Source organism: Symphalangus syndactylus, chromosome X (assembly GCF_028878055.3).
Source record: "Symphalangus syndactylus isolate Jambi chromosome X, NHGRI_mSymSyn1-v2.1_pri, whole genome shotgun sequence".
NCBI lineage: Eukaryota > Metazoa > Chordata > Mammalia > Primates > Hylobatidae > Symphalangus > Symphalangus syndactylus.
Genome location: NC_072447.2, coordinates 122,392,892 through 122,418,697, shown reverse-complemented (window position 1 = coordinate 122,418,697; position 25,806 = coordinate 122,392,892). Strand labels below are relative to the sequence as shown.

At 44.3% G+C, this 25,806-nt stretch overlaps 1 long non-coding RNA gene and 1 pseudogene across 2 annotated transcripts in view; one reads left to right on the top strand and one right to left on the bottom strand.

Annotated features, from left to right (window-relative positions):
* The window catches only part of LOC129476069 (uncharacterized), a 95,657-nt gene that overhangs the window by 36,384 nt on the left and 33,467 nt on the right, over positions 1–25,806 (bottom strand). Inside the window, exons 7-9 of one of the 2 annotated variants that reach the window (XR_010119671.1) lie at positions 16,740–16,814; positions 7,157–7,397; positions 192–282 (exon numbers count right to left, since the gene is read on the bottom strand). This is a non-coding gene — a long non-coding RNA (uncharacterized lncRNA). Of the gene's footprint in view, positions 1–191; positions 283–7,156; positions 7,398–14,722; positions 14,808–16,739; positions 16,815–25,806 lie in introns of those variants that run through there. The other variant, XR_010119672.1, reaches the window with a different exon arrangement.
* Positions 19,253–20,852, top strand: LOC129476068 (aflatoxin B1 aldehyde reductase member 2-like; annotated as a pseudogene).

Genomic DNA, 25,806 nt, shown 5'->3' with positions numbered 1-25,806 from the left:
ATTGCTAGGTTGGGGTTTGGGAAATGCTGGGCCTGGGTCACATTTATGGCTTGAGAGTCATAAGGTACCCTGCTACTATGGTGTTCCTCCAGTTCTGGGATTCCTAATCATTCTGCCTTCCCCTTTACACCTTTTAGAATTCTCCTGTGGCCACCTCTTGAATTATTTCCAGGATTTCTGGTTGGGCTTACCTGGGAGAAGCAGGGAGAAATGAGTCTATGCTATCTTGTCCAGACTGGAAGTGGAAGACCAATCTTGCACTGGTGTCTGCTGCTTCTTCTCCTAGGAATGATTCAGACTTTCATTTATCAACCTTTTTTGGGGGCAAAGAGAAGCTCAGAAGGCTTTGCTTTGTTTAATATATCAAGCCCCCAGCTTTTTGTTTGTGGGGGCATCCATATCCGTGTGTGTGTGTGTGTGTGTGTGTGTGTGTGTGTGTGTGTTTGAGAAGAAAAGCTGGCAGAGATTGGCCCTGAAATAACTGTATTACAGTAGCCAAACACTGATAGAATATTGAGTTAACTGTGGATTTGTTTTGCTGATAAGATACTCCTATACCACTATACTCACAGAATCATCATATTTTGAGGGTCAGAACAATCATATTTTGGTATTTCCATATAGGTGAAAGGCAGAAAATGTGAGAAACACATTCACCCGTCCAAACCCAAAGAATAGACTCAGAGACACGAAGAACAGTGGAAGCGAGACTTTAAATGGTGGTCTTACAAAATCGGGTGTCTGGTAGGCAGGCACACCTGGGGCAGTTACAGCAGGTAATTTATCTCTAGCATGCAAGTCCCTCCCCCAGTTCCTCATTGGTCGAGTACTATGGGGTTACAATAGTCCCAGACGTCACCTAAGTTTCATTATCTTTTATAAGATTATACCCCAGTCCCCTACCCCACTTACATTTCGATTTCCCAATAACAAAACTTTCTTCCCTTTTATGGGCTGATCCCTGCTCTACATTCTGTTTCCTTATCATGACTTTCTAGGTACATGAGCCATGTGGTTTGTCATGTCCACAGGCTGGTTGCCAGTACTTAGATTTATCATGCCTTGAAAATTGACCATGTATAATGTTTTCTCACAAATTCCCTCCTCTTTTTTATTTATTTCCTTTGGTCTCATTTTCATCTAAACCCTTTTGGTCCTCGAATCACTCTAGAAGTTGTCTACTTTCTTCCTTATAGGAGAATGAGTTTAATTTGGTTTCTAATAGTAGCAGGTTATTTTGCTGGTAAGTCATTGGCATTTGTTTATTAATAGCTGTTTCAATTAATCCCTGTGCTACTCCCTTCACACAAGGGATAATACAACATCAAACTGCTGTTAAGACTCCTGCCACAATTACGAGAGATGTAAGGATCGAAGCTACCATGTCTTTCCATTTTCCAAACCAACCTTCTAGCCAGCCTGTAATTGGGTCAATTCCAGCATTTTCTGCCAGTTTGTTGGCTAGAGTTGTCAGTCCTTGTAAAACTCTGGTGATGGTCCCATCTGGGGCAATATTGTTGGGAATGAAAGTACAACATTTCCCATCTAGCATAACACATACGCCCCCTTTTTCTGGTAGTATCATGTCTAGCACAAGTCTGTTTCCCAGGCCATTCGGCTGGTGCATCAAACTGGCTAGCCACCTCTTTGAAGGCGTCCTGAGTACAACTGATGAATCTCTGTTGATTATAACAGATACAGTTAATCCAATCCACATTCTTATTAATAGTTGATCACCAAAAGAGTGCTGACTCAAACCCAGCAGCTATTTGGCTTCAGGCCTTAAATTCATTAGGCAACCCCTTGGGGACTCCTATCCAGTCAATATATATATTGGGATCAAAAGAATTGGTCAAATCTCTCTGGTTTTTGGTGGCCATGTGTATTTTCGGGTATCTTATGGAATGCCAGGGTGAAAGGAATGACCAATTGGACTAAAGCACAAGTCGTGGTCCAACTGGACAGTAACTAACAGGTTATGGAGGTCCCTTTTCCCACAATACCACCAGACATCAGCCCAGAGTATATGGAGAGCTGAGTAATTGCCATTGCCTGACTCACCAGTGACGATTAGGATGTGGGTACAAGTATGGGAGTTCTCCCACGGGCTTATTGAACTCTGCGCCCTGCTGAGAGACAACAGGAGTGGTTCATATTCCCTATAGAGAATGAGGGGATTACTCTGGGATCTGACCACCACAATGCAGGAAAGAACAATGACAGGCTCTTACAAGTCTCATTTCCCCATGCATCTTTGTCCTGGTATAGAGCCAACATGCAATGCATGCCTTCAGGATCAGTATCCCATCCTAGGGGAAATGGAACCACCTGTGCCTGAGGTCGTCCCGCAGCACACACATAGCAATTACTTTTTTTTTTTGAGACGGACTCTCGCTCTGTCACTCAGGCTGGAGTGCGGTGGCGTGATCTCGGCTCACTGTAACCTCCGCCTCCCGGGTTCAAGTGATTCTCCTGCCTCAGCCTCAGCCTCATCCTCCCAAGTAGCTACGATTACAGGCACGTGCCACCATGCCTGGCTAATTTTTTGTATTTTTAGTAGGGACGGGGTTTCACCGTGTTAGCTAGGATGGTCTCGATCCCCTGACCTCGTGATCTGCCTGCCTCAGCCTCCCAAAGTGTTGGGATTACAGGCGTGAGCCACTGCGCCCAGCCAGCAATTACTCTTGTTGAGGGCTTGTACTGAAAATTTGACCCATTTGACCCAGGCATTCACATCCCTGTACCCTGTCTCAATTTCTAAAGTTTGCCTTAAATCCTTCACCTCAATTATTTCTACCCTTTTAGGGTCATTATTTGGTTAACTATTTCCATCAGTAACAGCATAAGCATTATGTCTCTTGCCATTTGTCACTTGGGACAACCCATCCACAAACAGCCTTATCCCATCATGTAGTGGAGCTTCCTTAAGGTCTGGTCTAACTTCGATTTGGTATTCTGTGATATCTAAGCAGTTATGGTCTGATGTCTCTTTGTTCTTCTCTCTTTTCCATAGGAAACTGGCTGGATTCAGGCAAGTATCTGTTTTTACAACCAAATTATCTTTTTCTAGTGACATGGCTTCATATTTTAGAATCCAAGAATCCACTAACCACCTCCCGGCTTTTTGATTTAATATATTCCTGACTTGGTGTGGGTGCTTACTATTAGGGCCCCACCAAAGGTTAGCTTTTGACTCTACCAGCAGGGCTGTGGCAGCTACTGCTTGCACACATTCAGGCCACCCCCGAGAGACAGGCTCGAGAAGCTTGGAGACAAAAGCAACAGGTTGTCTCTCCCCTCCCCCGGTTTGAGTGAGCACCCCAAGGCCAAACTCTGGTCTACTGTTACAAACAGATGGAATGGTTTCTCTAAAGATGGGAGGGCCAGGACCGGGGCAGTAATGAGGGCCTGCTTTAGCTCTTTCACTACCTGAATTTCCTCTGGGGATCATTGCATGGGATCGGGTTCCTCTTCTAGTAACTTGAGATGCAGAATTTTTGTCTTTTGAGTATATGAGTCAATTCATAACCTGCAGCAGCCAGTTGAACCTAAAAATTTTCGGAGTTCTGTCTTAGGCAAAGGCAGGCCCACTATTCCAGATATTCTCTCTGGGTTTATTCTCCACTTCCCTTCACTAATCAGGTGTCCTAAATATTTAACTTCTTTTTCTACAAACTGCAGTTTGTTCTTAGAGACTTGCAATCCCCTTTCTCCTAGGAAATTAAGCAAGCTTACGGTGGTTTCTGATACCTCGGCCCTCCTCTCCCCAGAAATTAAAAGATTATCTACATATTGTAATGACTGGGTTCCCCTGGAAGGTTGGAAATCCTCCTGGACTTTTTCTATTATTTGATCAAATACATGTGGGGCTTCCATGAAACCTTGTGGCAGCACAGTCCAGCAGTACTGTTGTTTTCTCCCAGTTATAGGATTTTCCCATTCAAAGACAAAGAGGTCCCTACTCCTAAAATCTAGGGGACATGCCCAGAATGCATCTTTTAGACCCACCACACTGAACCACTTATGTTCATAGAGTATCTTATTAACGAGGGTGTAGGGGTTAGGTGCCACAGGATGGTGGGTCTGGACAATTTGATTCATAGTCCCTAGATCTTGCACCAATCTATAGAACCCATCAGGCTTTTTGACTGGGAAAATACGAGTATTGTATGGTGACATGCAGGGTTCTAATAGTCCATCTTTAATCAATCCCTCTATTACCAGTTGGAGATCTTTTCTCCCTTCAATAGAAATGGGATATTGTTTTCTTGTTCTTTCTTTTTTCTTTTTTCTTTTTTTTGAAACGGAGTCTCACTCTGTCGCCAGGCTGAAGTGCAGTGGCATGATCTCAGCTCACTGCAACCTCCGCCTCCTAGGTTCAAGTGATTCTCCTGCCTCAGCCTCCTGAGCAGCTGGGACTACAGGTACGTGCCACCATGCCGAGATAATTTTTGTATTTTTAGTAGAGACGGGGTTTCACCATGTTGGTCAGGATGGTCTCGATCTCTTGACCTCATGATATGCCCACCTCAGTCTCCCAAAATGCTGGGATTACAGGCGTGAGCCACTGTGCCTGGCCTGTTTTCTGAAAACTACTTCCCCTGGTTGTTTTAGTTTAATCTGTAAGGGTGTGATTTTTAACCCTCCCCTGTTGCCTTCCCTAATCCACACAAGGTGATTAATTTTTCTTTCCTCTTCCTTTGTTAGGAGGCCCATCATTACTTTTATTTGTCCTTCCTCTATTCCTAATCCTAAACCCAATCTCACAATCAGGTCTTGACCAAGGAGGTTAGTTCCTGCTTCAGGAACATATAAGAGTGACCCCTTAATTTGTTTAGGCCCCAATCTAATTAACATTTCCTTGAATATCAGAACCTGAAATCCCTCCCCTTTTACCCCTGATACTGTCAATTTTTCCTTAGAGACTTCTGTACCCCTTGGTTGGTGAATTAGGGAGGAGCAAGCCACCCCAGTATCAACCAAAACTGTCACTTCTTCTCCCTCAGGTCCAACCTTCACATTTATCAACGGTTCCTGGAGGGTCCTACTCAGAAGGAACCCCTGGCCCCCCTTGTCTTCATCAACGGTCATGAAGGGGATCATTTTTCCTTCTTTTTTCCATTCAAGACATTCTCTCTTAAAATGCCCTGGTTTTCCACACTTGTAACATCAACTCATAGTCTTAGGAGCTTTTCCCTTCTTTCTCTGTGTTGAAATCTATTATTCCATTGTCTCCTTCAAGAGGGATCTTGATCTAACCTTTTTCTGACTACCTTTTCCACAGTGGAAACCATGATTCTCGCTTTTTGTTTCTGCTTCTCTTCCTCTCTCCTTACAAAGACCTTCTGAGCTTCCCTCAGTAATTCCTAAATTGGTTTCTCATCCCATTCATTACTCTTTTGTAATTTTTTTGTAATGTCAGGCCAGCTCTTAGTTACAAAGTTAAGCTTCAAAAGGCCTTGCCCTACTGGGTCCTCCAGATCTAATCTAGAGTATTTTCTCAGGATCCTCTGCAGGAATGCAGAGAGAGTTTCCTCGTTTTCTTATTGAATCTTGAATGCCTTTGAGACATTTTGTGTCCTAGGAGTGGACTCTTTGATCCCTTTAATTACTAGTTCCCTGAGGTCCTGCATTTGGGCCCAGTCCCTGGGATCATTATTATCCCATTTAGGATCGACATTCGGAAGTTTTTGTTTGGTTGGCAAGACTCCTTGCCCGGGAGGGTGTTGCCTCTCCCAGATGGTCATGGCTGCTCTCCTAATCATTCCCCTTTCTTCTCCTGTGAACAGAATATTCATGATAGACATCATTTCAGCCCAGGTGTAAAAGTTGGTTCCTAGGAATTGGTCCAGCTGGTCTGCTAAACCGAGGTGATCTTCTAGGAGCGGTTTCATTTCCTTCTTGAAATTCCTAACTTCAGAACTTGTAAGAGGAGCATTTACAAAGCCAGTCTCTCCCTGTCCCATGGGAACTTCCCTAAGAGGGAGCATGCCAGATGCCTGCTGTGTGGAAAGGATAATGAAGTTCTCAATATCCCTCTTACACTATTCTTTTTCTTAAATTTGGATGAGGACTTAAAGGAGCAATTGGTTCGGCTCCCCCATGGTCTCCAGGTCTTTCTTCCTCTAACCCTCCTGTTGCCTGCTTGATCTTCCTGTCCCCTATTTTGTGAGCTGTATGGAGGGGCAAGCATGATACGGTGTCACAGGGCTTTTCACTGGGCAAGGGCTTTTTACTAGGCTCTTTTTCTTCTTCTTTGATGGGGAACGTGGGGGTTAATTCTTTAATCCAGCAGAGAGCATAACCTATCTCTTCTTGTGAGGATGGTTTTTTGTTTGTTTGTTTTTGTTTTTTTTTTTTAGTGGAGTCTCGCTCTGTCGCCCAGGCTGGAGTGCAGTGTCACCATCTCTACTCACTGCAAGCTCCGCCTCCCAGGTTCACGCCATTCTCCTGCCTCAGCCTCCCGAGTAGCTGGGACTACAGGTGCCCACCACCACGCCCGGCTAATTTTTTGTATTTTTAGTAGAGACGGGGTTTCACTGTGTTAGCCAGGATGGTCTCAATCTCCTGAGATCGTGATCCACCCACCTCGGCCTCCCAAAGTGCTGGGACCACAGGCGTAAGCCACCGCGCCCAGCCTAGGATAGAGCTTTATCATTCACATAGAGAATTAAAGCTTGGCACACCCAATACTCATCTGAGCCAAACTTAAACCAAAAGACTGAAGGCTTATGAATGGGGTCTTTGGGACAGATAAAACAGCAATACTTTATCATCTTTTGCTTTTCCTTGTCCCTGGTTCAAGGGTTGTCCCTCCAAACCTGCAGCATTCTCCCCAAAGTACTATCCGGGGGAATGTCAGAGGGAGTCTCTTTGGCTCCCTCTTTCCTTTGTCCCCTAGGCCTAGAATTTCTGTTTCCCATTTTCGTCAGTCTGTGTCTTAGTTTTTCCCTGTGTACTCAAGCCCCCCACTAGAGGTTTCTTGCACACACCGAGAATCACTTCATCCATCTCTGGATGTTTCCCTCGCGAGAGAACAGAACCGCAAATTGGGTCTCCACACTTGCTTCATACCTAGGATACGTCTCAGTCACACACACTCAACCTCCAAAAATGCCCAACCACCAAGACAATACTCACAGTTCAATTTTCCTACCTTGGCTCATACATGAGGTTGCCTGGTTGCCACGGTGCCTGCTTTTCTCCTTGTGTCACCTCCACTGCCTCCTGAATAACAGTCTCAGGTTTGTCTATGGCCTCTGCAGGGAGCCGGGATTCCCAGACAGAGTAGGCCACTTAAATCAGGTGGGACGTCTCTCCCCTCTTGGCCGGAGTCCAACTCCACGCAGGCACAGAGATACCAGTTGGGCCCCCAAGTTAGTGAGAAACACATTCATCTGTCCAAACCCAAAGAATGGACTCAGAAACACAAAAGAAAAATGGAAGCAAGACTTTTAATGGTGATCTTGCAAGAATGGGTGTCTGGTAGGCAGGCATAGCTGGGGCAGCTACAGCAGGTAATTTATCTCCTAGCACGCAAGTCCCTCCCCCAGTTCCTCATTGGTCAAGTACTGTGGGGTTACAATCTTCCTGGATGTCACCTAAGTTTCATTATCCCTTATAAGGTTATAACCCAGTCCCCTTCCCTGCTTCAGTTTTGATTTTCCAGTAACTTTGTAAACTTTTTCTTCCCTTTTATAGGCTGACTCCTCTTCTACATTCTGTTTACTTATAGCGACTTTCTAGGTGCATGAGTTGTGCGGTTTCTCACATCCGCAGGCTGGCTGCCAGTACTTAGATTTATCATACCTTGAAAATGGACCATTTAAAATGTTTTCTCACAGAAAATAAGATTTTAAAACATTATCCTCCCTTTATTTAAAACCTTGGGATATTAGCATACTCTGTGCTGGACCAGCATACTCTGGTCCTGGAAAATAAGGACCACTGGATCACTGTCCATCACAGGAAAACAAAATGCCACTGTAGAAAACTGTCTGTGGCGGGGGTGGAGCCAAGATGGCCGAATAGGAACAGCTCCAGTCTACAGCTCCCAGCCTGAATGACACAGAAGACGGGTGATTTCTGCATTTCTGTTTGAGGTACTGGTTTCATCTCACTAGGGAGTGCCAAACAGTGGGTGCAGGACAGTCGGTGAAGTGCACTGTGCGCGAGCTGAAGCAGGGCGAGGCATTGCCTCACTCGGGAAGCGCAAGAGGTCAGGGAGTTCCCTTTCCTAGTCAAAGAAAGGGGTAACAGACGGCACCTGGAAAATCCGGTCAGTCCCATCCTAATACTGCGCTTTTCCAACGGGCCTGGAAAATGGCACACCAGGAGATTGTGTCCCGCACCTGGCTTGGAGGGTCCTATGCCCACGGAGTCTCACTGATTCCTAGCACAGCAGTCTGAGATCAAAATGCAAGGCGGCAGCGAGGCTGGGGGAGGGGTGCCTGCCATTGCCCAGGCTTGCTTAGGTAAACAAAGCAGCCAGGAAGCTCAAACTGGGTGGAGCCCACCACAGCTCAAGGAGGCCTGCCTGCCTCTGTAGGCTCCACCTCTGGGGGCAGGGCACAGACAAACAAAAACTCAGCAGGAACCTCTGCAGACTTAAATGTCCCTGTCTGACTGACAGCTTTGAAGAGAGTAGTGGTTCTTCCAGCATGCAGCTGGAGATCAGAGAACGGACAGACTGCCTCCTAAAGTGGGTCCCTCACCCCTCAGCAGCCTAACTGGGAGGCACCCCCCAGTAGGGACAGACTGACACCTCACTCGGCCGGGTACTCCTCTGAGACAAAACTTACAGAGGAACTATCAGACAGTTGAATTTGTGGTCTCACGAAAATCCGCTGTTCTGCAGCCACCGCCGCTGACACCCAGCCAAACAGGGTCTGGAGTGGACCTCTAGTAAACTCCGAGAGACCTGCAGCTGAGGGTCCTGTCTGGTAGAAGGAAATCTAACAAACAGAAAGGACATCCACACCAAAAACCCATCTGCACATCACCATCATCAAAGACCAAAAGTAGATAAAACCACAAAGATGGGGAAAAAACAGAGCAGAAAAACTGGAAACTCTAAAAAGCAGAGCACCTCTCCTCCTCCAAAGGAATGCAGTTCCTCACCAGCAATGAAACAAAGCTGGACGGAGGATGACTTTGACGAGTTGAGAGAAGAAGGCTTCAGACGATCAAACTACTCCGAGCTACGGGAGGAAATTCAAAACAATAGCAAAGAAGTTAAAAACTTTGAAAAAAAATTAGACGAATGGATAACTAGAATAACCAATGGAGAGAAGGGCTTAAAGGAGCTGATGGAGCTGAAAGCCAAGTATCGAGAACTACGCGAAGATTGCAGAAGCCTCGGTAACAGATGCGATCAACTGGAAGAAAGGGTATCGCTGATGGAAGATGAAATGAATGAAATGAAGCAAGAAGGGAAGTTTAGAGAAAAAAGAATAAAAAGAAATGAACAAAGCCTCCAAGAAATTTGGGACTATGTGAAAAGACCAAACCTACGTCTGACTGGTGTACCTGAAAATGACGGGGAGAATGGAACCAAGTTGGAAAACACTCTGAAAGATATTATCCAGGAGAAATTCCCCAATCTAGCAAGGCAGGCCAGCATTCAGATTCAGGAAATACAGAGAACGCCACAAAGATACTCCTTGAGAAGAGCAACTCCAAGACACATAATTGTCAGATTCACCAAAGTTGAAATGAAGGAAAAAATGTTAAGGGCGGCCAGAGAGAAAGGTCGGGTTAACCACAAAGGGAAGCCCATCAGACTAACAGCTGATCTCTCTGCAGAAACTCTACAAGCCAGAAGAGAGTCGGGGCCGATATTCAACATTCTTAAAGAAAAGAATTTTCAACCCAGAATTTCATATCCAGCCAAACTAAGCTTCATAAGTGAAGGAGAAATAAAATACTTTACAGACAAGCAAACACTGAGTGATTTTGTCACCACCAGGCCTGCCCTAAAAGAGCTCCTGAAGGAAGTACTGAACATGGAAAAGAACAACCGGTACCAGCCCCTGCAAAAACATGCTAAATTGTAAAGACCATCGAAGCTAGGAAGAGACTGCATAAACTAACGAGCAAGATAACCAACTAACATCATAATGACAAGATCAGATTCACACATAACAATATTAACTTTAAATGTAAATGGGCTAAATGCTCCAATTAAAAGACACAGACTGGCAAACTGGATAAGGAGTCAGGACCCATCAGTGTGCTGTATTCAGGAAACCCATCTCACATGCAGAGACACACATAGACTCAAAATAAAGGGATGGAGGAAGATTGATCAAGCAAATGGAAAACAAAAAAAGGCAGGGGTTGCAATCCTAGTCTCTGATAAAATAGACTTTAAACCAACAAAGATCAAAAGAGACAAAGAAGGCCATTACATAATGGTAAAGGGATCAATTCAACAAGAAGAGCTAACTATCCTAAATATATATGCACCCAACACAGAAGCACCCAGATTCATAAAGCAAGACCTGAGTGACCTACAAAGGGACTTAAACTCCCACACAATAATAATGGGAGATTTTAACACCCCACTGTCAACATTAGACAGATCAACGAGACAGAAAGTTCACAAGGATATCCAGGAATTGAACTCAGCTCTGCACAAAGTGGACCTAATAGACATCTACAGAAATCTCCACCCCAAATCAACAGAATATACATTTTTTTCAGCACCACACCACACCTATTCCAAAATTGACCACATAGTTGGATGTAAAGCTCTCCTCAGCAAATGTAAAAGAACAGAAATTATAACAAACTGTCTCTCAGACCACAATGCAATCAAACTAGAACTCAGGATTAAGAAACTCACTCAAAACCGCTCAACTACATGGAAACTGAACAACCTGCTCCTGAATGACTACTGGGTACATAATGAAATGAAGGCAGAAATAAAGATGTTCTTTGAAACCAACGAGAACAAAGATACAACATACCAGAATCTCTGGGACACATTCAAAGCAGTGTGTAGAGGGAAATTTAGAGCACTAAATGCCCACAAGAGAAAGCAGGAAAGATCCAAAATTGACACCCTAACATCACAATTAAAAGAACTAGAAAAGCAAGAGCAAACACATTCAAAAGCTAGCAGAAGGCTAGAAATAACTAAAATCAGAGCAGAACTGAAGGAAATAGAGACACAAAAAACCCTTCAAAAAATTAATGAATCCAGGAGCTGGTTTTTTGAAAAGATCAACAAAATTGATATACCGCTAGCAAGACTAATAAAGAAGAAAAGAGAGAAGAATCAAATAGATGCAATAAAAAATGAAAAAGGGGATATCACCACCGATCCCACAGAAATACAATCTACCATCAGAGAATACTACAAACACCTCTATGCAAATAAACTAGAAAATCTAGAAGAAATGGATAAATTCCTCGACACATACACCCTCCCAAGACTAAACCAGGAAGAAGTTGAATCTCTGAATAGACCAATAACAGGATCTGAAATTGTGGCAATAATCAATAGCTTACCAACCAAAAAGAGTCCAGGACCTGATGGATTCACAGCCGAATTCTACCAGAGGTACAAGGAGGAACTGGTACCATTCCTTCTGAAACTATTCCAATCGATAGAAAAAGAGGGAATCCTCCCTATCACATTTTATGCAGCCAGCATCATCCTGATACCAAAGCCTGGCAGAGACATAACCAAAAAAGAGAATTTCAGACCAATATCCTTGATGAACATTGATGCAAAAATCCTCAATAAAATACTGGCAAACCGAATCCAGCAGCACATCAAAAAGCTTATCCACCATGATCAAGTGGGCTTCATCCCTGGGATGCAAGGCTGGTTCAACATACACAAATCAATAAATGTAATCCAGCATATAAACAGAACCAAAGACAAAAACCACATGATTATCTCAATAGATGCAGAAAAGGCCTTTGACAAAATTCAACAACCCTTCATGTAAAAAACTCTCAATAAATTAGGTATTGATGGGACGTATCTCAAAATAATAAGAGCTATCTATGACAAACCCACAGCCAATATCATACTGAATGGGCAAAAACTGGAAGCATTCCCTTTGAAAACTGGCACAAGACAGGGATGCCCTCTCTCACCACTCCTATTCAACATAGTGCTGGAAGTCCTGGCCAGAGCAATCAGGCAGGAGAAGGAAATAAAGGGTATTCAATTAGGAAAAGAGGAAGTCAAATTGTCCCTGTTTGCAGATGACATGATTGTATATCTAGAAAACCCCATCGCCTCAGCCCAAAATCTCCTTAAGCTGATTAGCAACTTCAGCAAAGTCTCAGAATACAAAATCAATGTACAAAAATCACAAGCATTCTTGTACACCAATCACAGACAAACAGAGAGCCAAATCATGAGTGAACTCCCATTCACAATTGCTTCAAAGAGAATAAAATACCTAGGAATCCAACTTACAAGGGATGTGAAGGACCTCTTCAAGGAGAACTACAAACCACTGCTCAATGAAATAAAAGAGGATACAAAGAAATGGAAGAACATTCCATGCTCATGGGTTGGAAGAATCAATATCATGAAAATGGCCATACTGCCCAAGGTAATTTATAGATTCAATGCCATCCCCATCAAGCTACCAATGACTTTCTTCACAGAATTGGAAAAAACTACTTTAAAGTTCATATGGAACCAAAAAAGAGCCCGCATCGCAAAGTCAATCCTAAGCCAAAAGAACAAAGCTGGAGGCATCACGCTACCTGACTTCAAACTATACTACAAGTCTACAGTAACCAAAACAGCATGGTACTGGTACCACAACAGAGACATAGATCAATGGAACAGAACAGAGTCATCAGAAATGATGCTGCATATCTACAACTATCTGATCTTTGACAAACCTGACAAAAACAAGAAATGGGGAAAGGATTCCCTATTTAATAAATGGTGCTGGGAAAACTGGCTAGCCATATGTAGAAAGCTGAAACTGGATCCCTTCGTTACACCTTATACAAAAATTAATTCAAGATGGATTAAAGACTTAAATGTTAGACCTAAAACCATTAAAATCCTACAAGAAAACCTAGGCAATACCATTCAGGACATAGGCGTAGGCAAGGACTTCATGTCTAAAACACCAAAAGCAATGGCAACAAAAGCCAAAATTGACAAATGGGATCTAATTAAACTAAAGAGCTTCTGCACAGCAAAAGAAACTACCATCAAAGTGAACAGGCAACCTACAGAATGGGAGAAAATTTTTGCAATCTACTCATCTGACAAAGGGCTAATATCCAGAATCTACAATGAACTCAAACAAATTTACAAGAAAAAAACAAACAACCCCATCAAAAAGTGGGCAAAGGACATGAACAGACACTTCTCAAAAGAAGACATTTATGCAGCCAAAAAACACATGAAAAAATGCTCATCATCACTGGCCATCAGAGAAATGCAAATCAAAACCACAGTGAGATACCATCTCACACCAGTTAGAATGGCCATCATTAAAAAGTCAGGAAACAACAGGTGCTGGAGAGGATGTGGAGAAATAGGAACGCTTTTACAGTGTTGGTGGGACTGTAAACTAGTTCAACCATTGTGGAAGTCAGTGTGGCGATTCCTCAGGGATCTAGAACTAGAAACACCATTTGACCCAGTCATCCCATTACTGGGTATATACCCAAAGGACTATAAATCATGCTGCTATAAAGACACATGCACACGTATGTTTATCGTGGCACTATTCACAATAGCGAAGAGTTGGAACCAACCCAAATGTCCAACAACGATAGACTGGATTAAGAAAATGTGGCACATACACACCATGGAATACTATGCAGCCATAAAAAATGATGAGTTCATGTCCTTTGTAGAGACATGGATGAAATTGGAAAACATCATTCTCAGTAAACTATCGCAAGGACAAAAAACCAAACACCGCATGTTCTCACTCATAGGTGGGAACTGAACAATGAGAACTCATGGACACAGGAATTGGAACATCACACTCCGGGGACTGTTGTGGGGTGGGGGGAGGGGGGAGGGACAGCATTAGGAGATATACCTAATGCTAAATGACGAGTTAATGGGTGCAGCAAAACAACATGGCACATGGATACATATGTAACAAACCTGCACATTGTGCACATGTACCCTAAAACCTAAAGTATAATAATAAAAATAAAAAATAAATAAAAATAAAAAAAAAAAGAAAACTGTCTGTGGCAGGCTGAATAGTGGTCCTCACAACATACCGGTATAAGATAATGGTAAAATGCTAAAAGGGACTTTGCAGGTGTGATTAAGTTAATAATCTTGAAATGAGATGATTGCTCTGGATTAGCCAAGGGGACCTAATCTTTATTACGGATTGTTCATAAAAGAGGCAGGAAAGTCAGAGTCAAAGAAGGTCATGTGACTATGGAAGCAGCGGTCAGAGTCACAGAGAGACTTGAAGATGCCATGCTGCAGGCTTTGAAGACGGAGGAAGGAGCTATGAACTAAGGAATGTAGGCACCATGTAGAAGCTGGAAAATGGCTGATTTTGAACTTCAATCTCCAAAACTGTATTCCCTTAGTTGGTTTTGTGTGGCTATAAAGGAACACCTGGGACTGGGTAATTTATAAATAAAAGAGGTTTATTTGCCTCACAGTTCTGCAGGCTGTATAAGCAGCAAGCAGCACGATGCCAGCATCTGCTTCTGGGGAGAACCTCAGGAAGCTTCTAATCATGGCAGAGGGCAAAGGGTGAGCAGGCATGTCACATGGTGAGAGGCGGAGCGAGAGAGAGCGGGGAGGCATGCTATGTACTTGTAAACAACCAGATCTCCTATAAACGAATAGCGTGAGAACTCATTCATTATCATGGGGATAGCACCAAGCTATTCAAGAGGGATCAACCCCCATAACCTAAACACCTCCCAGTGGGCTCCACCTCCAACATTAGGGGTCACAGTTCAACATGAGATTTGAAGGGGACAAATATCAAAACTATATCATATGTGATAATAAATTTATGTTGTTTTAAGCCACTAAACTTGTGGTGATTTGTTATAGCAGCCATAGGAAATTAACACTAATAGAGAGCAAATGACAATGATCAGGGGTTGGAAGTCAGAGAGTGTTGGAGAATAGTATGAGCATGGTTGCTTGTACAAGGATGCACTTAAACCATGAGACTCTAGTTTGGAAACAAGAAGCCTGAGAAGAGACTGGCTCAATGTCTAAACCATTGCTGCTCTATAGAACTTTATTTGATGATGAAAGTGTTCTACATCTGCACTCTCCAATATGGTAGCCACTAGCCACATGTGACTACTAAGCACTTGAAATGTGGCTAGTACAATAAGGGAACTTTTTTTTTTTTTTGAGATGGAGTCTTGCTCTGTCACCCAGGTTGGAGTGCAGTGGTGGATTTCGGCTACTGCAAACCTCCGCCTCCTGGGTTCAAGGAATTCTCCTGCCTCAGCCTCCCGAGTAGCTGAGATTACAGGTGTGTACCACCACACCCAGCTAATTTTTGTATTTTTAGTGGAAACGGGGTTTCACCATGTTGGCCAGGCTGGTGTTGAACTCCTGACCTCAAATGATCCACCCGCCTTGGCCTTCTAAAGTGCTGGGATTACAGGCATGAGCCACTATGCCCAGCCTACTCTTAATTAATTTATATTTAAATTTAAAAATCTACATGTAGCTAATGGCTACTGTATTAGACAGACAGTTTTCTAAAACAGTTTTCTTAAAAAGAATGTGGATAGGGTGACTATGAACTTATTCATTAAATTGTTCAATGCTAAAAAAACTAGCTTGCCAAAAATAGTCTATGCCAAATTAAAGAAGTACCAACACTTCTCTGGGGATCAGATTTCTTATAATCTCTGCCATAATATAACTAAAAACCTAGATGAGAAAAAAGCATCTAAGCAGCATGTAAAATTGCTGTCATAAAACCCATGAACTTTACTTCATAGGAGATGCATGGAGTCAGTCCTTAGTCAAACAGCTACACATTAGAAGAACCAAGAATATGTTGATCTCAGAACTTCTTCAAAAGCACAAAAATCCAGAACACACTTAGGGAAAAAGACACAAGGAAAGACATATTGCTACATGCCCCAGAGGTCCAGGGCAAAAGCAGATGATCATAATGGCCACCCTGAGTCACAAGACAAGGTTATATTATGTTCTGAATCATCTGTTTAAGAAGGCAAAGCAGGCCAGGCGCAGTGGCTTATGCCTGTAATCCCAGCACTTTGGGAGGCCGAGGTGGGTGCATTACTTGAGGTCAGGAGTTCGAGATCAGCCTGGCCAACATGGTGAAACCCCATCTTTAATAAAAACACTAAAATTAGGTGGGCATGGTGGTGGGCATCTGTAATCCCAGCTACTCGGAATGTTGAGGAACAAGAATCACTGGAACCCGGGAGGTGGAGGCTGCAGTGAGCCGAGATTGCCACTGTACTCCAGCCTGGGCAACAGAATGATATTCTGTCTCAAAAAAAAAAAAAGAAGGCAAAGTAGTGAATAACTCAGTATTTAAAAAAAAAAAAACTCAACAGAGGGAATGGGTAAATGCAAAACAAAACAAAAAGCTATCTTTCCACTTTCATGTAAAATCCCTTCTTTTAGGGTTCTAGCCACTATGCTATGCCATCCACTCTAGCTCCTTGTTAGTCACTTATGCACCAAGATTGATCTGCACCATCTGGTTGATAAATTATTTCAAATCCTCTCTCACCATTACCATCCAAATCCTTCTCACCTGCCATGCAACTTCCAAATCTGGATCAATTGAATCGATCCACCACCATTGTTTCTATTTCCAGACTGCCGAGCCCTGGTGGAAAAAATAACACAATGATATAGGCAGGAATATCTTGAAAAGCATGGTTTCTGTGGAATATTATGCAGCAGTTAAATATGTAAGATATCAGCTGGGCGTGGTGGCTCACGTCTGTAATCCCAGCACTTTGGGAGGCCCAGGTGGGCGGATCACCTGAGGTCAGGAGTTTGAGACCAGCCTGGCCAACATGGCAAAACCCCGTCTCTACTAAAAATACAAAAATTAGCCAGGCGTGGTGACAGGAGCCTGTAATCCCAGCTACTCAGGAGGCTGAGGCAGGAGAATCGCTTGAACCTGGGAGGCGGAGGTTGCAGTGAGCCGAGATCATGCCACTGCATTTCAGCCTGGGCTACAGAGTGAGACTGTCACACACACACACACACACGATATCTATATGTACTGATACAGAAAAAATCCCATACACATTAAATAAAAAAGCAAGTGATATTACAGTCCCTAGTATGGCTACAATCAAAAGGACAGATACTAACAAGTGTTGGCAAACATGTGGAGAAACTGGAAGCCTCATATACTGCTAGTGGGAACGTAAAATGGATCAGCCACTTTGAAAAACAATCCAGTAGTTCCTCAAAATGTTAAACACAGAGTTACCATGTGACCCAGCAATCCTACTCCTAGATACACACCCAAAAGACATGAAAATATATGTCCACACAAAAACTGGAACATGAATACTCATAGCCATGTTATTTATAATAGCCAAAAAGTAGAAACTGGCTGGGTGCGGTGGCTTATGCCTGTAATCCCAAAACTTTGGGAGGCTGAGGCAGGTGGATCATGAGGTCAGGAGATGGATACCATCCTGGCCAACATGGTGAAACCCTGTCTCTACTAAAAAAAAAAAAAAAACTTAGCTGGGTGTGGTGGCACATGTCTCTAATCCCAGCTACTTGGGAGGCTGAGGCAGGAGAATCACTTGAACCAGGGAGTCAGAGGTTGCAGTGAGCCGAGATCACGCCACTGCACTCCAGCCTGGCAACAGAGTGAGACTCTATCAAAAAATAAAAAGTATAATAATAATAAAATAATAAAATAAAATAAAAAGTAGAAACTACCCAAATGCCCAAATGACAAATAGATAAACAAAATGTAATATATCCACACAATGGATATGCCAAGAGCAAGTTGCAAGTTTTTGGGTTTTTTTTTGTTTGTTTTTTTGAGACAGGGTCTCACTCTGTTGCCCAGGCAGGAGTGCTGTAGCACAATCATGGCTCACTGCAGCCTTGGCCTCCTAGGCTCAAGCAATCCTCCCACCTCAGCCTCCTGGGTGTGACTATAGGAACACACTGCTACATCCAGCTAATTTTTTGTATTTTGTAGAGACAGGGTTTTGCCATGTTGCCCAGGCTGGTCTTGAACTCCTGAGCTCAAGTGATCCACCTGCCTCACCCTCCCAAAGTGTTGAAATTACAGGCATGCACCACCATGCCTGGCTCCCAAGAGCAATTTTATTCAGCAATAAAAAGAATGAAGTTCTGATTCATGCTACAACATAGATGAACCCTGAAAACACTGTGCTAAGTAAAATAAGCCAGTCACGAAAGATCACATATTCTTCCATTAATATCAAAGTCCAGAATAGGGAAATCTATAGAGACTGAAAGTGGATTAGTGGTTGCTAAGGGTTAAAGGATAAAGAGGCGATAGCTAAAGGATACACGGTTTCTTTCTGAGGTGATGAAAATGTTCTAAAAATTGACTATGGCAGTGGTTGCACACATCCATGAATATACTAAAAACAATTGAACTGCACACTTTAAATGTGTGAATTGTGTAGTGTGCGAATTATAGCTCAATAAAGCTGTTATTTTCTTTTTAAAAAAAAGCAAGTGATAGAATAATACATGTACTATGAGCTCATTTATATAAAAACGAAAACTACATATGCATGCAATATAAACATTTGTGAATGTATGTAAATATATAGAACATGATTTGGAAGGATACCCACCCATCTGTTAGCATTGGTTGCTTTTGGGGACAGAAGTAGGATTGCCTTCTGTAACATCACACTTTCCTGTTTCTCCTCCTACCACCCTGGTTGTTCCTCCAAATTGCTTTGTAGGCATTCTTTCCTCTGCTCTTTCCTTTATAATCCACATTTAACTCTTCAGGCTCTCCTTGAAGTGATCATATGATCACATATTTCCCATGGTTTCAACAACGCCAGTCCATATCCTGACTCATTTATTCAACAAATAATCCACTGAGCACCTGCTAAGTACTGTGCTAGTTGCTAGACATTCAGCAGGACTGAGGCAAATAAGATTGCCATGCTCATGAAATTTACATTCTAGTGGTGGTGAAGATATATAATAATAAGCAAACCAATAAATGAACAGACAATTTCAGATAATGTTAAGTGGTAGGGAGAAAATAAAACAGGGTGAGGGGCAGGCGCCATGGCCATGTTGAGCACCGCATCTCGCACCATGCCCCACGCCGCCATCCACTGCGCAGGTCGCTCCCTGCCACCCGAGGCCTGCATGCTCGCCATGTCCCTTCCACAACCAACGCAGGCCGCCTTGGGCATCCTGGCTCGGCGCGCCATGGTGCTGGGCACCATCGAGATGGGGCGCCACATGGACGCATCCACCAGCGCCACGGCCATGCACGCTTTCCTGGAGCGCAGCCACACCGAGCTGGACATGGCCTTCATGTACAGCGATGGCCAGTCCAAAACCATCCTGGGCGGCCTGAGGCTGGGGCTGGGTGGCGGCGACTGCTGAGTGAAATTTGCCACCAAGGCAAACCCTTGGGAGCGAAAATCACTAAAGCCTGACAGTGTCCGGTCCCAGCTAGAGACGTCATTGAAGAGATTGCAGTGTCCCCTGGTGGACCTCTTCTACCTACATGCACCTGACCACGGCACCCCAGTGGAAGAGACCCTGTGTGCTTGCCACCAGCAGCACCAGGAGGGCAAGTTCGTGGAGCTTGGCCTCTCCAACTATGCCGGCTGATAAGTGGCCGAGATCTGTACCCTCTGCAAGAGCAAAGGCTGGGCCGGGCGCGGTGGCTCATGCCTGTAATCCCAGCACTTTGGGAGGCCAAGGTGGGCGGATCACGAGGTCAGGAGATGGAAACCATCCTGGCTAACATGGTGAAACCCCGTCTTGACTAAAAATACAAAAAAAAAAAAAATAAATTAGCCGGGTGTGGTGGCGAGCGCCTGTAGTCCCAGCTACTCGGGAGGCTAAGGCAGGAGAATGGCGTGAACCCAGGAGGCAGAGCTTGCAGTGAGCCAAGATGGTGCCACTGCACTCCAGCCTGGGCGACAGAGCAAGACTCCGTCTCCAAAAAAAAAAAAAAGAAAAAGAATAAATAAATAAATACATAAATAAATAAATAAGAGCAAAGGCTAGATCCTGCCCACTGTATACCAGGGCATGTACAATGCCACCACCTGGCAGGTGGAAATGGAGCTCTTCCCCTGCCTCGGGCACTTTGGACTGAGGTTCTATGCCTACAACCCTCTGGCTGGGGGCCTGCTGACCGGCAAGTAAAAGCATGAGGACAAGGGCAGAAAACAGTCCGGGGGCTACTTCTTTGGGAATAGCTGGGCTGAGACCTACAGGAATCGCTTCTGGAAGGAGCACCACTTCGAGGCCATTGCCCTGATGGAGAAGGCCACGCAGGCCATGTATGGCGCCAGTGCCTCCAGCATGACCTTGGCCACCCTCTGGTGGATGTACCATCACTCACAGCTGCAGGATGCCCACGGAGACATGGTCATCCTGGGCATGTCCATCCTGGAGAAGCTGGAACAGAACTTGGCAGCGATGGAGGAAGGGCCCATGGAGCCGGCTGTCATGGACACTTTTAATCAAACCTGGCATTTTGTTGCCCACGAATGTCCCAACTACTTCCGCTAGGCCCATCGTGGCTCAGGCTGCCCAAGGCTTTTCTGTCACCTCTTTTATTCTCTCATGCTGACCAGTCTTGGCCTTGAGCTGACTTAACAGGGTCTTTCTGGATCATCTAGATCCATGTGTTATTTTTCTAGCTTCCTGCCTTGCTCCCTGCTCACTTTACACTGTGAAAGGTGGGGGTGAGTCCCACTTGGGCATTTCCTGTTGAATAAAGCAGGCACTTGACCCAGCCATAGCCCAGGTCAACCCCCTCGCCCCACCAAAAAAAAAGATTAAAAAAAAAAACCAGGGTGATATGATGAGATACTGATCAGAGTATGGGGCTCCTTAGTTGGGATGACCAGGGAAAGCCTCTCTGAGGAGCTGACCCTAGAGCTGAGACATGGATGATGAGAAAGATGGTAAGAGAATATTTTATGCAGGGTGCATAGGCCCTGAAGAGAGAACAAATTATAGCTGGAAGCATCGCAAACAAGTAACATAGTATGGGATAAGATCAGATATTTTGTTAAGGGCTACTATATCTTATTAGGTCAAAGTAAGAGCTTGAACGTTATACAAAATGTAACTGGAAGCCCCTGGAGGCTTTTGAAACAGGCAGAGTGTCCTAGTCTGTTTTACATTGCTATAACAGAATATCACAGACTAGGTAATTTATAATGAACAGAAATTTATTTGGCTCATGGTACTGGAGGCTGGGAAGTCCAAGAGCATGGAGCCAGCATCTGATGAGAGCCTTCATGCTGCATCATGCCATAATGAAAGGTGGAAGGACAAGAGAGGGTAAGAGCAAGGGAACAGGAAAAGTCAAACTTGCTTTTATAATGCAGCCACTCTTGCAATAACTAACCCACTCCTGAGATAATGACATTAATCTATTAATAAGGGTAGAGCCCTCATGACCTAATCACTTCTTATTATGTCCCACCTCCCAAAACTGCTCTATTGGGAATTAAGTTTTCAACACATGAACTTTAGGGGACACATTCAAACCATGGCATTCTATTCTGGTCCCCAAAATTCACGTCCTCACAATGCAAAATACATTCATTCCATTGCAGTAGCCAGAAAATTCTTAACTTGTTCCAGTGTCAACTCAAAGATCCAAAGTCCAGTCTCATCAAAAGCAGATATGGGTGGGACTCAAGGCATAATTCACCTTGAGGCAAATTTTCCTCCAGCTGTGAGGAAACAGATTAAAAATTAAACAAGTTATTTATTTACAAAATACAATGCTGGGTGATGTGGTTTGGATATGTGTCCTTGCCCAAATTTCATGTTGAATCGTAAACTCCAGTGTTAGAGGTGGGGCCTGGTAGGAGGTGATTGGACCATGGGGGTGGATCCTTTATGAATGGTTTAGCACCATCCCCTCCATGCTGTTCTCATGATGGTGAGTTCTCATGAAATCTGGTTGTTTAAGTGTGTAGCACCTTCCCTCTCTCTTCCTCCTGCTCCAGCTATGTAAGACATGCCTGCTTCCCCTTCACCTTCTGCCACGATTGAAAGTTTCCTGAGGCCTCCACAGAAGCCGAGCAGATGCCAGCACCATGTTTCCTGCAGAACCTGCAGAATCTGCATACAGCCTGTAGAACCATGAGCCAATTAACCTCTTGTTTATAAATTACCCAGTCTCTGGTATTTCTTTCTTTCTTTCTTTTTCTTTTTTTTTTTTTTTGAGATGGAATCTCGCTCTGTTGCCAGGCTGGAGTACCGCGGCGTGATCTCTGCTCACTGCAATCTCTGCCTCCCAGGTTCAAATGATTCCTCTGCCTCAGCCTCCCGAGTAGCTGGGACTACAGGCATGCACCACCACACCTGGCTAATTGTTTGTATTTTAGTACAGATGGGGTTTCACCATGTTGGCCAGGATGGTCTTGATCTCCTGACCTCATGATCTGCACCCCTTGGCCTCCCAAAGTGCTGGGATTACAGGCGTGAGCCACCGTGCCTGGCCTGGTATTTCTTTATAGCAGTGTAAGAATGGACTAATACAGTGGGACAGACATAGGATAAACATTCCCATCCCAAGAGGGAGAAATAGGCCAGAAGAAAGGGGTCCCAAGTAAGTCCAAAACCCAACAAAGTAAACCACATTAAGTCTTAAAGGTGTAGAATAATCTCCTTTGATTCCATATCCTGCATCTTGGGCACACCAAGATAGGGGCTGAGTCCCCAAGGCCTCAGGCAGCCCTGCCCCTATCTATGGCTTTGTTGGGCTCAGCACATGTTTCAGCTGTCTCGGGTTGGAGTCTCATGCCTGCAGCTTTCCCAGGTTGGCACTGCATGCTGGTAGCTCTACGGCTCTGGGGTCCCAGTGGTGGTCCCACTCCCACAGTTCCACTAGGCACTGCCCTAGCGGAGACTCTGCAGGATCCTGCTTTCCACAGCTCCACTAGGCATTGCCCTAGTGGGGGCTCTCTGCAGTGGCTCTGCCTCTGCAACAAGTCTGTGCCTGGGCCCCCAGACTGTCTGATACATCCTTTGAAATCTAGGTAGATGCCACAATGGCCCCACAATTCATGCGCTCAGCGCTTCTGCAGAGTCAGCACCATGTGCATGCTGCCAAGGCTTACACTTGTGCCCTCCAGAGCAGTGGCATGAACTGCACATGGGCTCACTTGAGCCATGGCTGGAGCAGCCAAGGAGCTCTGCACCAAAACATGGGAAGCAGAGTCCTGAGGTGGCCCTGGGCAGTGAATGCTGAGGTCTGGTGGGCACCTTTCTGGAAACCGTGCCCTCAAGGCCCTGCTCTGAATTTGTAATGGGAGGGACAACCTACTCAATGATCTCTGAAATGTCTTTGGGATCTTTGTCCCATTGTTTCGGTGACTAGCACTATCACCCTTCCTATCTCCCTACTGTTTCCCTCACTTCTGCTGCTGCTTGCGATTCATCCTCATTCCCCATCCCAGTTGCCCCCTCCCCTCTCCAGTTCTGTGAATGCAGAGGTCCTGTTGTCATTCATCCACATCCTACCTCCAACCCAGATGACTGGGTGGGGGACACACGCTTTACAACCACAAGTATGAATGGCTACTCCAGAAGAAGAGATTCCTGGCTGTTGCTTGCAGCCATGTCCTATCTTACCACCTGCTACCTGCCCAGCTCTTCAGAGGAAGGGTTCACTCTAACCCTGGCCCAGCTGGCCTGAGATCAGCTAGTTGCTGAAGTGCAGCCTCTTGTGGCCACTATGACTACAATACGATTTTTTTCTTTATATATATATTTGTATTATCTTTTTAATTGAGATGGGGTCTTGCTGTGTAGTCCAGGCAGGTCTCAAACTCCTAGCTTCAAGTCATCCTCTCACCTTGGCCTCCTAAAGTGCTGGGATTACAGTTGTGAACCACTGTGCCCAGCTGGTACAACAACTTTGGAAAATAATTTAGCAATATTTTGTAAAGTTGAAAGTAAGCATACTACAGGACCCAACAATTCTAATTCTAGGTATTCATTGGTCTAGGGAAACTTTTTGCACATATGCACTGGGAGACACATAAAAGGATGTACATTGCAGCACAGCTTGCAAAATACAAAAATTGGAAATAAGCTGATGTCCATCAAAAGGATAATATATAAATAATCAGGGTATGTTTACATGATGGAACGATACGAAGTGGTTGAAATGACTTATCATGAATTAGGCTTAGTCTTTCAGTCTGTGTTTTGCTACATATATACCTATCCTCAAACAAAAGATACTCTTGTTTGTGTATTAATTTCTATCCAAGTTGGGAAAAACAGTATCATCCAGTATACATCTGTCTACAACTTGCTTTAAAAAAAAAATCATTGCTTCCTAATGTATATTGATTTTATTTATTTATTTATTTATTTATTTATTTATTTATTTTGAGACAGGGTCTCACTCTGTCACCCAGGTTGGAGTGCAGTGGCACAATCTCAGCTCACTGCAACCTCCCTCTCCCAGGCTCAAGTGATCCTCCCACTTTACACTCCCAGGTAGCTGGGACTACAGGTGTGTGCCACCATGGCCGGCTATTTTTTTGTATTTTTTGTAGAGATGAGTTTTGCCATGTTGCCCAGACTTTGAATATGACTTTGGAGCTGGTGAAAAGGACTTGGAACCTTTTTAAAAGCCCATGTTAGCACTTCCGGTTTGTTGAGCCAGGGTCTTGCTTTGTTGTCCATGCTGTTGTGCAGTGACATGATCACAGCTCACTGCAGTCTCAATCTCCCAGGCTCAAGCAGTCCTCCCACCTGAGCTTCCCGAGTAGCTGGGACTACAGGCATGTGCCATCATGCCTGGCTATTTAAATTTTTTTTTTTTTGTAGAGATGAAGTCTCGCTATGCTGCCCAGGCTGGTCTCTAACTCCTGGGCTCAAGTGATCCTCCTACCTCGGCCTTCCAAAGTGCCGGGATTACAGGAGTGAGCTGCCACACCTGGCCAGCACATTCGATATAAAAGAAATTTGACAGGATTCTAGAAGGCAAGCTGGTTATAATCTGTTGTACACACAAGGACAAGTGAGGAAGAAAGGAGACACAGTGCCCAGGGATAGGGGAGCAAAATAAGATATACTCAGTTATCCATGGTCATGGAGAACAGACATGCCAGGTTATTAAAACCAGCAGATAATCCAAAAGGCACTCTGGAATACATTATATGTCCTGTCAACACCCGGCCTCTGAACCCCAGTAGATTTATTCCTCTAGTTAACTTTTCCCAGACTGACATTAAAATGAGCATATATTTCCAAGTTGCTTCCAGATGATGGCTGGAGGGAGTGGGCAATAGCATGAAGACTGTGAAGGGTAAGGACAGACTAAAATAATCCATTAGCCACAGAGAATCTCAGTGTGGGTATTTGAGAGTCACCTGTACACGCTCAGTAATGAGGTTCTGCTTGTCAAGGCAACTGAATTGAGCCACCTGACTCTTCTTGGAGGCCCACTCCAAAGGTGTATAGTAAGTTAAGTCAGGAGTCTCAAGCTGAATGCCTCTCAGTCCATAATGCTACCAGTCACATAGCATGTGTGGCCAAAACCAGAGATACTTTGTTGATTCCCAACATTCTTGTGCAGAAGCAACTTTAGTCCACATTATGCTATTTAGCAATGAATTGTA